A 10,218-nucleotide genomic window follows, 5' to 3' on the forward strand; every position below is an offset into this window, starting at 1 on the left:
TCTGGTCCCAGTTACAGTATTAACCTTCTTTATTAACTTCCTTTATTCCAGCATATATATTTCTATGCATCCTAAGTCATCTTTTGCAAGGATCATTTCCATGCTTTTGCCCATGCTCGTCCATCACCCCCAGAATCTCCTCTCCTGCCATCTGGACTTACTGAATGTCTACTCATCCATCAAGACCAATTTATCCATCAGTGCCAACTCATCCAAAAAGCTTATGCAGATTGCTACTTCGATTCAGAATCAGCAGCCTCTTCTCTGCTTATGTGGCACTTTGATTTATGTATATCTCAATGTATTGCTGTATTTTTCAAAATAATATAATCAACAATCATGTACTCTCCCAGAAGCTTGAGAAATAAAACATTTCCAAAATACTTGAACCCTGCTATGTATCTTCTTTGGTACTGGTCTTTCTCCCTCTCCACTCCTTAGCCTGCCTCCCCCCTGCCCCACCCTCCTAACAGAGGATCGTTATCCTGAATTCCATGCTTATCATTGCATGCATTTCTGTATATATTTGCTTCATTGGAAGTATCCCTAAGCAACATATTCTTTTGCATGTTTCAAATTTTACATAAGAGTTATTGGCATTGATACATATAGTTCCTGAGTGAGTGAAGTCACTCAGTTGTGTCCGACTCTTTGCAACGCCATGGACTGTAGCCCACCAGGCTCCTCCTTCCATGGAATTTTCTAGGCAAGAGTACTGGAGTGGGTTGTCATTTCCTTCTCCAAGGGATCTTCCCGATCTGGGCATCGAACCCAGGTCTCCCACATTGAAGGCAGATGCTTTACCATCTAAGCCACCAGGGAATTCCATATACATTCCTAGACGTTCATTTTCACTGTTGTCTGGTATCCCAGTGTATGATTATTTCATAACGTATTTATTTATATCTTATCTACAGACATTTAGGTTGTTTACAGTTTTTGTCATTATAAATACACAGGTTGGGACTTCTCTCGTAGTCCAGTGGCTAAGATTCCCCACTCCCAGTGCAGGGCACCCAAGTTTGATCCCTGATCAGGGAACTACAGTGAAGACCGAGGATCTGGCCTGCCACAGCTGAGACTGTGCAGCCAAATACATATTAAAAAATAAATAAATAAGCAGGTGCACAAGGAGACATGACCGTCTTATTCCACACTACTGTTACAAAACTTACCACACTATTCTATTATTTTCTAATGAAAATCATTCTATAATTTTCTAATTCACACATCTCGTGACTTTTTTCTATCACTTGATAAACTCTACCAGATAGGGACTGGGCAGGCAATGGCAGTTACCCAATAAATGTTAACTGATTTGATGACTTCTCCGTTTTGTATTTAAGTTTAGATTTTGTAGGCTCAGGCTGTTGTTTTTTAATTACAGTACAGAAGACGACTTCAGTTTTTAGATTTTCATACTTCTACTTCAGAAATCCTAAAGGGAAGCATCAAGGGAGAGTTCATTGGTCAGGCTTAGTATAAAAATTGGCTCCTACCAAACATCTGTCTTCAAAAATGACTTGGTGATATTTCTGTGTCCTCGATGCCTCTGTCAATTTTGGAACAGTAGATGTTTCTCTATGAAATTGTGATTACCCAGTGACCTCATTTTCCTTCAAGTGCAATTATTCTTTTGAAAAATCCTAAAAAGAGGAAACAACATTTTCATTTGTGATGAAAATTTACTGACATTCAGAACAAACAAATAAACACATTGTTTCAACTATCCAAATAAGACCATTAGCCAGTTTCTAGAATGGGCTCATATGATCAAGAATTTTCATGACAGTTTTTTAAATAGCAGGGTAGCTGATAAGAAACTAGCAGAAGAAAATATTTATAATTTAAACTGTTTATATGTTGTCAATACAATTCTACCATATGTATGTTTTCCCCCAAAGTTATATTCCTTACATTTAAAAGAGGAATATTATATATACAAAGATATTTATAACATTATCATTTGTAATGGGGAAAAAACGGAAAAACAACATAAATGTCCTACAATAAAGGGTAATTGAGTAATATGACATGGAAATATATTACAATTTTATGGATTCATTAAAATTATACATACTGCTTTGTTAGGATGTGTATTTGTTAATCAATGACATAGACTTGTACATACATGTGACTACAATTGCTTTTTTTAATTGTTAAATTATATATTGTCTATATAAAGTTTAGAAGGAAGAAAACTACATACATAGTTGCTTTATTTTAGTGACAATCTGGATGGAAATTTATTTTTAAATTGCTTTTCTATATGTTGTGTGCGTGCTTAGTCACTCAGTTGTGTCCAACTCTTTGCAATCCCATGGACTGTAGCCCCCAAGCCCCGTCTATCCATGTGATTTTTCAGCAAGAATACTGGAGTGGGTTGCCATTTCTTCTCTGGGAAATCTTCCCGACCCATGGATCAAACTAGCATCTCCTGTGTCTTGTGTGTTGCAGGTGGATTCTTTACTTGCTGAGCCATCAGAGAAACCCATGACTTCTAAAAACTGTGTAAGTACAGTATTTATTTTCAAGTGAGGTGTGTGTATTAAGGTGACTGACTGTCCTTTTTTGGCTTTGAACCAAAGGATTTCTCTAGGTAGAGGACTTTTAGTGCTAAAAGTGGGACTATTCTGGGCAAACTGGGATGATTGTTCACCCTATAATGTGTCTTTGATTTGTAGGAGAAGGTGGGAAGAAACTGTCATTTTACTTCAGTTGTCAGGAAATCAACTAGATACTAGTTTGGTCCCTAACCAGAAATTACTACAATTTAAAACTCTACTCTCCTTACTGTGGCTAATCTTGGAAAATTGCACACCAAATCTTAAAGAGACAACCTTCCACTAATTATATATTCACCTGGTATCCGTTTCAACAAATGAAATTACTCTCAGCATACATTAATTGACATAATTACTGAAACACCAAAATCTGATTAACCACTGTGGCTCAAAGGAAAAAAAGAAAAGAAATCATGGCTCCAGGAAATTGCAGAGGTGTTTTAAAAAAAAAAAAGTGCTTTAAAAGGTTGTTCAACTTGTAGATAGCTTTAAATAAAGCTAATAAATCATGGCTACTTCATTATTCACTCATGAGACAATTCTGTGCTCTGAAAGTATATTTTGACTATATTGCGGTTTTAAAGTAAGTTGTCCTAATATCCTTGGAGAAGGAAATGACAACCCACTCCAGTACTCTTGCCTGGGAAATCCCAGGGACAGAGGAGACTGTAGGCTACAGTCCATGGGGTCGCAAAGAGTTGGACATGACTGCACGACTGCGCAGACACACACACACGTCCCAATATCCTGCACTTTGTTGATTGTTCTTGTAATCTCCATTGTGTGTTCTTTAGTGGCATAGCACTCCTATTAGAAGACAAATTGTATTCACGACTATTATCTATTTTCATAATTAACAATTGCACAGTTATTCTAGAAGCCCAGCAGGAGCAACAATGATATCTTTGTGCTTGCAAAAAGCTTACTTTTCAAATTCCTGGCTCTTTTTTCCTAAAGCACTGACATCATAGTAGAGCATTGTTCTTCCTGCTTTGGGTTCGAATCATCTGATAAATTAGAGAAATCTGAAGATAACGAAAGAAGACATATGCTAGTATAGTTTTCTGAGGCAAAAAAGGGCTCTTCTTGGACTTCTACATTTCTCTTGCTTAAATACATGGGATCAATTGTTCTGTGGTTTTATTTCCTATGCTAGATCATCCTTGCCATTTAAAATGTAATCCCTGGCACAATTCACTTTCCATGCTCTCTGTTCCAGTTACTGTTCTATCATTAGAATACCTTTGCTTTCCGGGATCTTTCATCAAAGCTCAGCGACATCTTTGATCATCACCATGACTGTTGTTGGGCTTCCCCGGTGGCTTGGTGGTAAAGAATCCACCTGCCAATGCAAGAGAGTCAGACATGACTTAGCAACTAAACAACAAGTGACTATAGCTATTATTTAATTTTGCTCTTCTATACAATATGCTCTTTATTGAAAAATTTGGTTGTTATCCATATCATTAATAACTAGTCCCACAATTAGTATAGAATTCTGCCTTCATTGAAAATTAACTCCAATAACTCAAAGAAACATTAGAAAAACATATATGGACACATTGTGGCATAACTCTTCAAGATAAAAAGAGAGGTATGCTCAGATTCTTTTTTAACTCTCACTTGATCACATGGGATCAAGCACCTCACCCCCTGCAAAATCTCTTGCAAATTTCTGCTTCTCTTACATTATTAATTTATAATTGTATTTCCTACTAATAGTACCTTAATCTTATCTAACAAAATATAGTGACATTGCAACCAAAACTATAACAGGGAAAAAAATGAAAAAGAAAAAAGAAAGGAAGCTGTAACTCACCATAAAAAACCCACAAAGATTTTATGCGGGTATTATTCAGTTCAGTTCAGTTCAGTTGTTCAGTCATGTCCGACTCTTTGTGACCCCATGAATCACAGCACGCCAGGCCTCCCTGCCCATTACCAACTCCCGGAGTTCACTCAAACTCATGCCCATTGAGTCGGTGATGCCATCCAGCCATCTCGCCCTCTGTCATCCCCTTCTCCTCCTGCCCCCAACCCCTCCCAGCATCAGGGTCTTTTCCAATGAGTCAACTCTTCACATGAGGTGGCCAAAGTATTGGAGTTTCAGCTTCAGCATCAGTCCTTCCAATGAACTGATCTCCTTCAGGATGGACTAGTTGGATCTCCTTGCAGTCCAAGGGACTCTCAAGAGTCTTCTCCAACACCACAGTTCAAAAGCATCAATTCTTCGGCACAAGGCTTTTTCACAGTCCAACTCTCACATCCATACATGACCACTGGAAAAACCATAGCCTTGACCAGATGGACCTTTGTTGGCAAAGTAATGTCTCTGCTTTTTAATATGCTACCTAGGTTGGTCATAACTTTCCTTCCAAAGAGTAAGCGTCTTTTAATTTCATGACTGCAGTCACCATCTGCAGTGATTTTATAGGTACCCGTTATTGTCAAGCTTTAGGTCTCACGCTGTAGAGAAATTGCAAAGAAAGAGTAACAGCAGAGTATATTCTATTCAACATTCAACAAAAGTTAGCTTTTCTTGGATTCCCCATGTTAGGCATCCCAACCTTTTCTAACAGTGTGTCATAGTTTCTCTACCTCAACACTTTCATTTCAAATATGCGCATGCCCATGTTCATGCACACACACACACACACACACACACACACACACACACTAAGGTTTATTTGTGGTTCAGTTCCCAGTGACCAACTCTTTCTTCCATTCTGCCAGAGATCTGTTGATTATCCCAAGTCACCTTTGTATGGGACAATCAAAATACGATAACTTTACAGTCATTGTTGATAATGGATGCCAAAACCTTCAAGAAATGAGACATCCACAAAGTCTCAGTCATTCCTGAGCATGAATGCGTGCCAAGTTGCTTCCGTTGTGTCTGAATGTTTGTGACCCCATGGACTGTAGCCCGCCAGGCTTCTCTGTCCATGGGGATTCTCTAGGCAATGATGCTAGAGTGGGTTGCCATGCCCTCCTCCAGGGGATTTTCCCAGCCCAGGGATCAAACCCATGTCCCCTATGTCTCCCACATTGGCAGGCAGGTTCTTTACCACTAGCGCCACCTGGGAAGCCTGTCATTCCTGAGATTACTCATTAACTCTATGGGGAAATAGAATTGTAACACTGCAGACATCTGTTGACTACCACTTTAACTGAATAATCGCACCTCAGCACCAAGTATGACATCACACACCTCTGATGTGATGCACGGAGGACACAACGCTCACATACCATCCCTTCCAAACAAACGTCTAACCTGAGGACCTGGTTGGTGGTACAGTGGTTAAGAATGCTCCTGCCAACGCAGGGAACACAGGTTTGGTCCCTGGTCCAGGAAGATTCCACGTGCCGTGGAGCAACTAAGCCCGAGCGCCCACACGACGGAGCCTGTGCGCCTGGAGCCTGTGCCCGCGACAAGAGAAGCCACCACAGTGAGGAGTCCAGGCAGCACCACGAAGAGTAGCCCCCGCGGCAACTAGGGGAAGCCTGCATGCAGCAGGGAAGACCCAGTGCAACCAAACATAGATAAGTATGTTTTTTGTAAGTTTAACCTGCACCTAATCATTAGGACCCAACTAGACAAACCTAGGGCTTCCTATGTGGCACAGTGGTAAAGAACTCGCCCACCAAGCAGGAGACACAGATTCGATCCCTGGGTCCAGAAGATCCCCTAGAGAAGGAAATGGCAACCCAATCCAGTATTCTTGCCTGGAAAATTCCACGGACGGAGGCGTCTGGCGGGCTACAGTCCAGACGGTCGAAAAGAGTCGGACACAACTGAGCAACTGAGCACGCACAGGCAAATCTAATGTGATGGACATTCTGCAAAACAACTGACTCGAACTCCTCAGAAAATGTCAGTACTGGGAATTCCCTAGCGATCCAATGGTTAGGACTCCGTTCTTTCACTGCCTGGATTCAATTGCTGGTTAGGGGACTAAGATCCCTCAAGCCGTGCAATGCGGCCAGAAGAAAAGCAGATGAAGAAAGCTGGGGAAATGTAGAACAAGGGAGGGGTTGATTGAGGGACAATGGAATGCAACAGATGATCCTTGATTGAATGCTAAACCACAAAAGATAAACTACATAGGACATTATTGGGATGACTGGGGAAATTTGAATACATAGTGGATTTTAAATAATAGTGTTGACTCAATGTTAAAATCCTCGGGGAATTATCTAGTGGTTATGTAAGAGAATATCCTTTTTCTTAGGAGATATATGCTATGGTGTTTAGGGATGAAGTGTCATGATGCCTGCAATAAATTCTCAAATGGTTCAGCAATGCTGTTATATCTAGGAAGGGAGTAGAGAAAGAGAAATAAAAATAAAACAAATTTGGCAAAATGTCAACAATTGGTAAATCTAAGTGAGGGGTATTCAGCTCTTCACTGAATATTCCTGAAGCTTTTCTGAAGGTTTGAAATGTTATAAAATAAAAAGCTGGGGAAAACATATTAAGCCAAAATCTTGCATTTTCAGAAGTTAATACAGTATAGGAAAATGCTTTTCTTCAGGCCTACAAGAAAATACAAAGGACTTCCAATGTGTTGGCCTGAACATGAGTATAAAATAAGGAAGGATTAGCCCAGCAAACCAGCAGGACATTGTTCTATAGACTACACTGTTTTGTCCACTTGTTTTAGGCAAAATATATATCATATTCCATTTATATATAATTATATATTGTGTATCATTAGATATACTCTAGTCAAAGATACCCAATTTACAAACAAGTCAAGAGGCCTAGAGAGGGATGGTACCTTGCCCAGAGTCACGCAGGAACATAGTGACACAGTTGGACTTTAGAACCCAGGAGTCCTGTGTTCTATTAACTATTTAAAGCTTCCTCATTTAGTTACTGGAGAAGGCAATGGCACCCCACTCCAGTACTCTTGCCTGGAAAATCCCATGAACAGAGGAGCCCTGTAGACTGCAGTCCATGGGGTCGCTAAGAGTCGGACACGACTGAGTGACTTTACTGTCACTTTTCATTTTCATGCATTGGAGAAGGAAACGGCAACCCAATCCAGTGTTCTTGCCTGGAGAATCCCAGGGACGGGGGAGCCTGGTGGGCTGCCGTCTATGGGGTCGCACAGAGTCGGACAGACTGAAGCAACTCAGCAGCAGCAGCAGCAGCAGCATTTAGTTACTTCCAGCGAACAATAATAACAGCAACAGTTTAGAATTTCCCAAACAATTTCAGTTTAACCAAAATCTTGTATTTCTTTTGTGAATAAGAACTACACAATCTCTCTCTTCTTTCCCTACCTTCTGTGAAAATGAGACTACAAAGCAGAAATATGTGTGGCTCCAAAGCCTTAGGCATATAAGATTTTTGGAAACTAACAAAAGACAAACCTACAACAGGAAATTATTGTAACCAGAAAGCAAAGTTTGAGGCCATGTGTTTCCTCACATAAAAGTGACAGGACAGAAATTCAGGTTAACTTAAGGGAACTAAAAAGAGATGATGCTTTCTTTTCAAAAGGTTTGAGTGAATTTTTTATTCGTTTTTGAGATGTGGCTTAATATTCAGTGGAATTAAAAATTGTTTGAAATTTAGTTACATTCTGTTCAAAAAATTTTTCTATCACTGTTTAATATAACCTATGATGTTTTCACTTCTAGTGCCACAAATTTTCTTGAGTTACAAATGTTCTTTAAATATTTCCACTCTAGTTTCTAACTTGAAGGAAAAATACCCAGGAGTCAGTCTCCGTTGTTGCTGCTGCTATTGAATCCATGTTGAAACCCAAGCACTGCACCCCCTTAAGACCCCTGTTGCATGCATGTTCATCATTAGTAAGAAGACACAGGACCACATTACAGGGTAAGAGTGGCATCAGGCCCATGAACAAGTGGTACCCAATATCCTCTCTATTTTTCTACCAATGCTTTGTGAAAATGAGACCACAGAGCAGAAGAAAGGACTATAACAATATTATAGCCCAAGTGGCCTTAAAAGCAAGGAAAACCCTATTATTTGAATGGATCATCCTGAACAGTATTAGTCACTCTGGATATGACAGAAGTACACTTCCAGCTACAACATCAGAGTAAAAACATTTTCAGGACTGCTTCTGTCTCGAGCAAGCAAAAGGAAGGAGATGTACAATAATAAGAATGCTGTCTTCTGTACAAGCTTTTTTCAGAAATATTTCATATTAGAAATGGAATCTGACATAAATGAATCTGCTTTGTTATACAGTCTCATTCCTTCTATCCCTTCAGGTTGCTTCTACTTTGCACACAATGTGTTATATGCCTTAGAAACCTCTTCTTGCCCTTGGTAATGAACATCCTGACTTTCTCCCCTTGAAATATTATGACCATCTTCTCTGTAAAATGTGAACATATTTGATATGTGAACAGTGTATATATTTCTTTGTTTGCTTCCTTAAGTAGTATCTTGTGGGTGTGTTTTAGTTGCTCAGTCTTGTCTGATTCTTTGCAACCCCACGGACTATAATCCACCAGTCTCCTCTGTCCATGGAATTCTCCAGGCAAGAATAGTGGAATGGGTTGCCATTTCCTTCTCCAGGGAATCTTCCCCACCAGGGGTCAAACCTGAGTCTCCGGCAGGAGGATTCTTTACCGTCTGAGCCACCATGGAAGCCCAAGTGGTATCCTAGCATAACTTAATTGCTCCTAGCTGAGATGATGAAACTTAACATTTAGGCATAAAGTACCATGTATTAAAGATCTTCCACCTGGTGCCAATCTACAAATTCTTACTCTTTCTGGGAGAGAAAAGTCATTTAGGCATATGTATGGCACCAAAATCCCAAGACAATGAAAAAAGACTTTCTGGGGTATATGAAAAATAATTTTATTCATCCTCAGCTAGTCAAACCTAGAGGAAGATTAGGAGATAAGTTGCCCACATTTATCATCATCCATTCAATCAATACACTCACTAGACATTTCCCCTGACATTCTATTAAACCAACCCCCTCTACTAAGAAGATAAAACTCTTTAAATAGAAAATAAGTAGACAGTGATGAACAGCAATATTATCCCTGCCTACCATTTAAGTTCCTAGGACTTTGGTAAACTTTTGAATCCTCTCTACTCTGGACGTAAAATTGCATTTGCCTGCTCTCTGGGGAATATAATTTGGATGACTTTTTCTCTCACTGAAGTTTTATATTATAGGGCAGAAGAATGACTCCTATACTTACAGAATGAGTAGCAATGGCCTAGGAGTACCATAAATATTGGCAATATGACATTACAAAATAAACAACAGAGTTGCAGCTGAGGTCCACCTTCTTGATTTCAGGGCACTGACCTGGGTGTGCACGGATAAATTTGAGGGTGGGCTTCTCTGGTGGCTCAGTGATAAAGAATCTGCCTGCCAATGCAGGAAATGCAGGTTCAATCCCTGAGTTGAAAAGATCCCCTGGAGAAGGAAATGGCAAGACACTCCAGTATTCTTGCCTGGGAAATCCCATGAACAGAGGAACCTGGCAGGCTACAGTCCATGGGGTCAAAACTAAAGAACAGTGGCAATATTTCAAGGGTAGTATATTAATCAGGGTTTGTCAAAGAAACAGAACCAACAGGAAAACCAGTGCATATCTATATCCAGTTCTGCTTATCAAAAGTGGCCGACTACTTTTGTATATGTAT

The sequence above is a fragment of the Odocoileus virginianus genome, chromosome 33 (genome assembly GCF_023699985.2).
Source record: "Odocoileus virginianus isolate 20LAN1187 ecotype Illinois chromosome 33, Ovbor_1.2, whole genome shotgun sequence".
In the NCBI taxonomy this organism is placed as follows: Eukaryota; Metazoa; Chordata; class Mammalia; order Artiodactyla; family Cervidae; genus Odocoileus; species Odocoileus virginianus.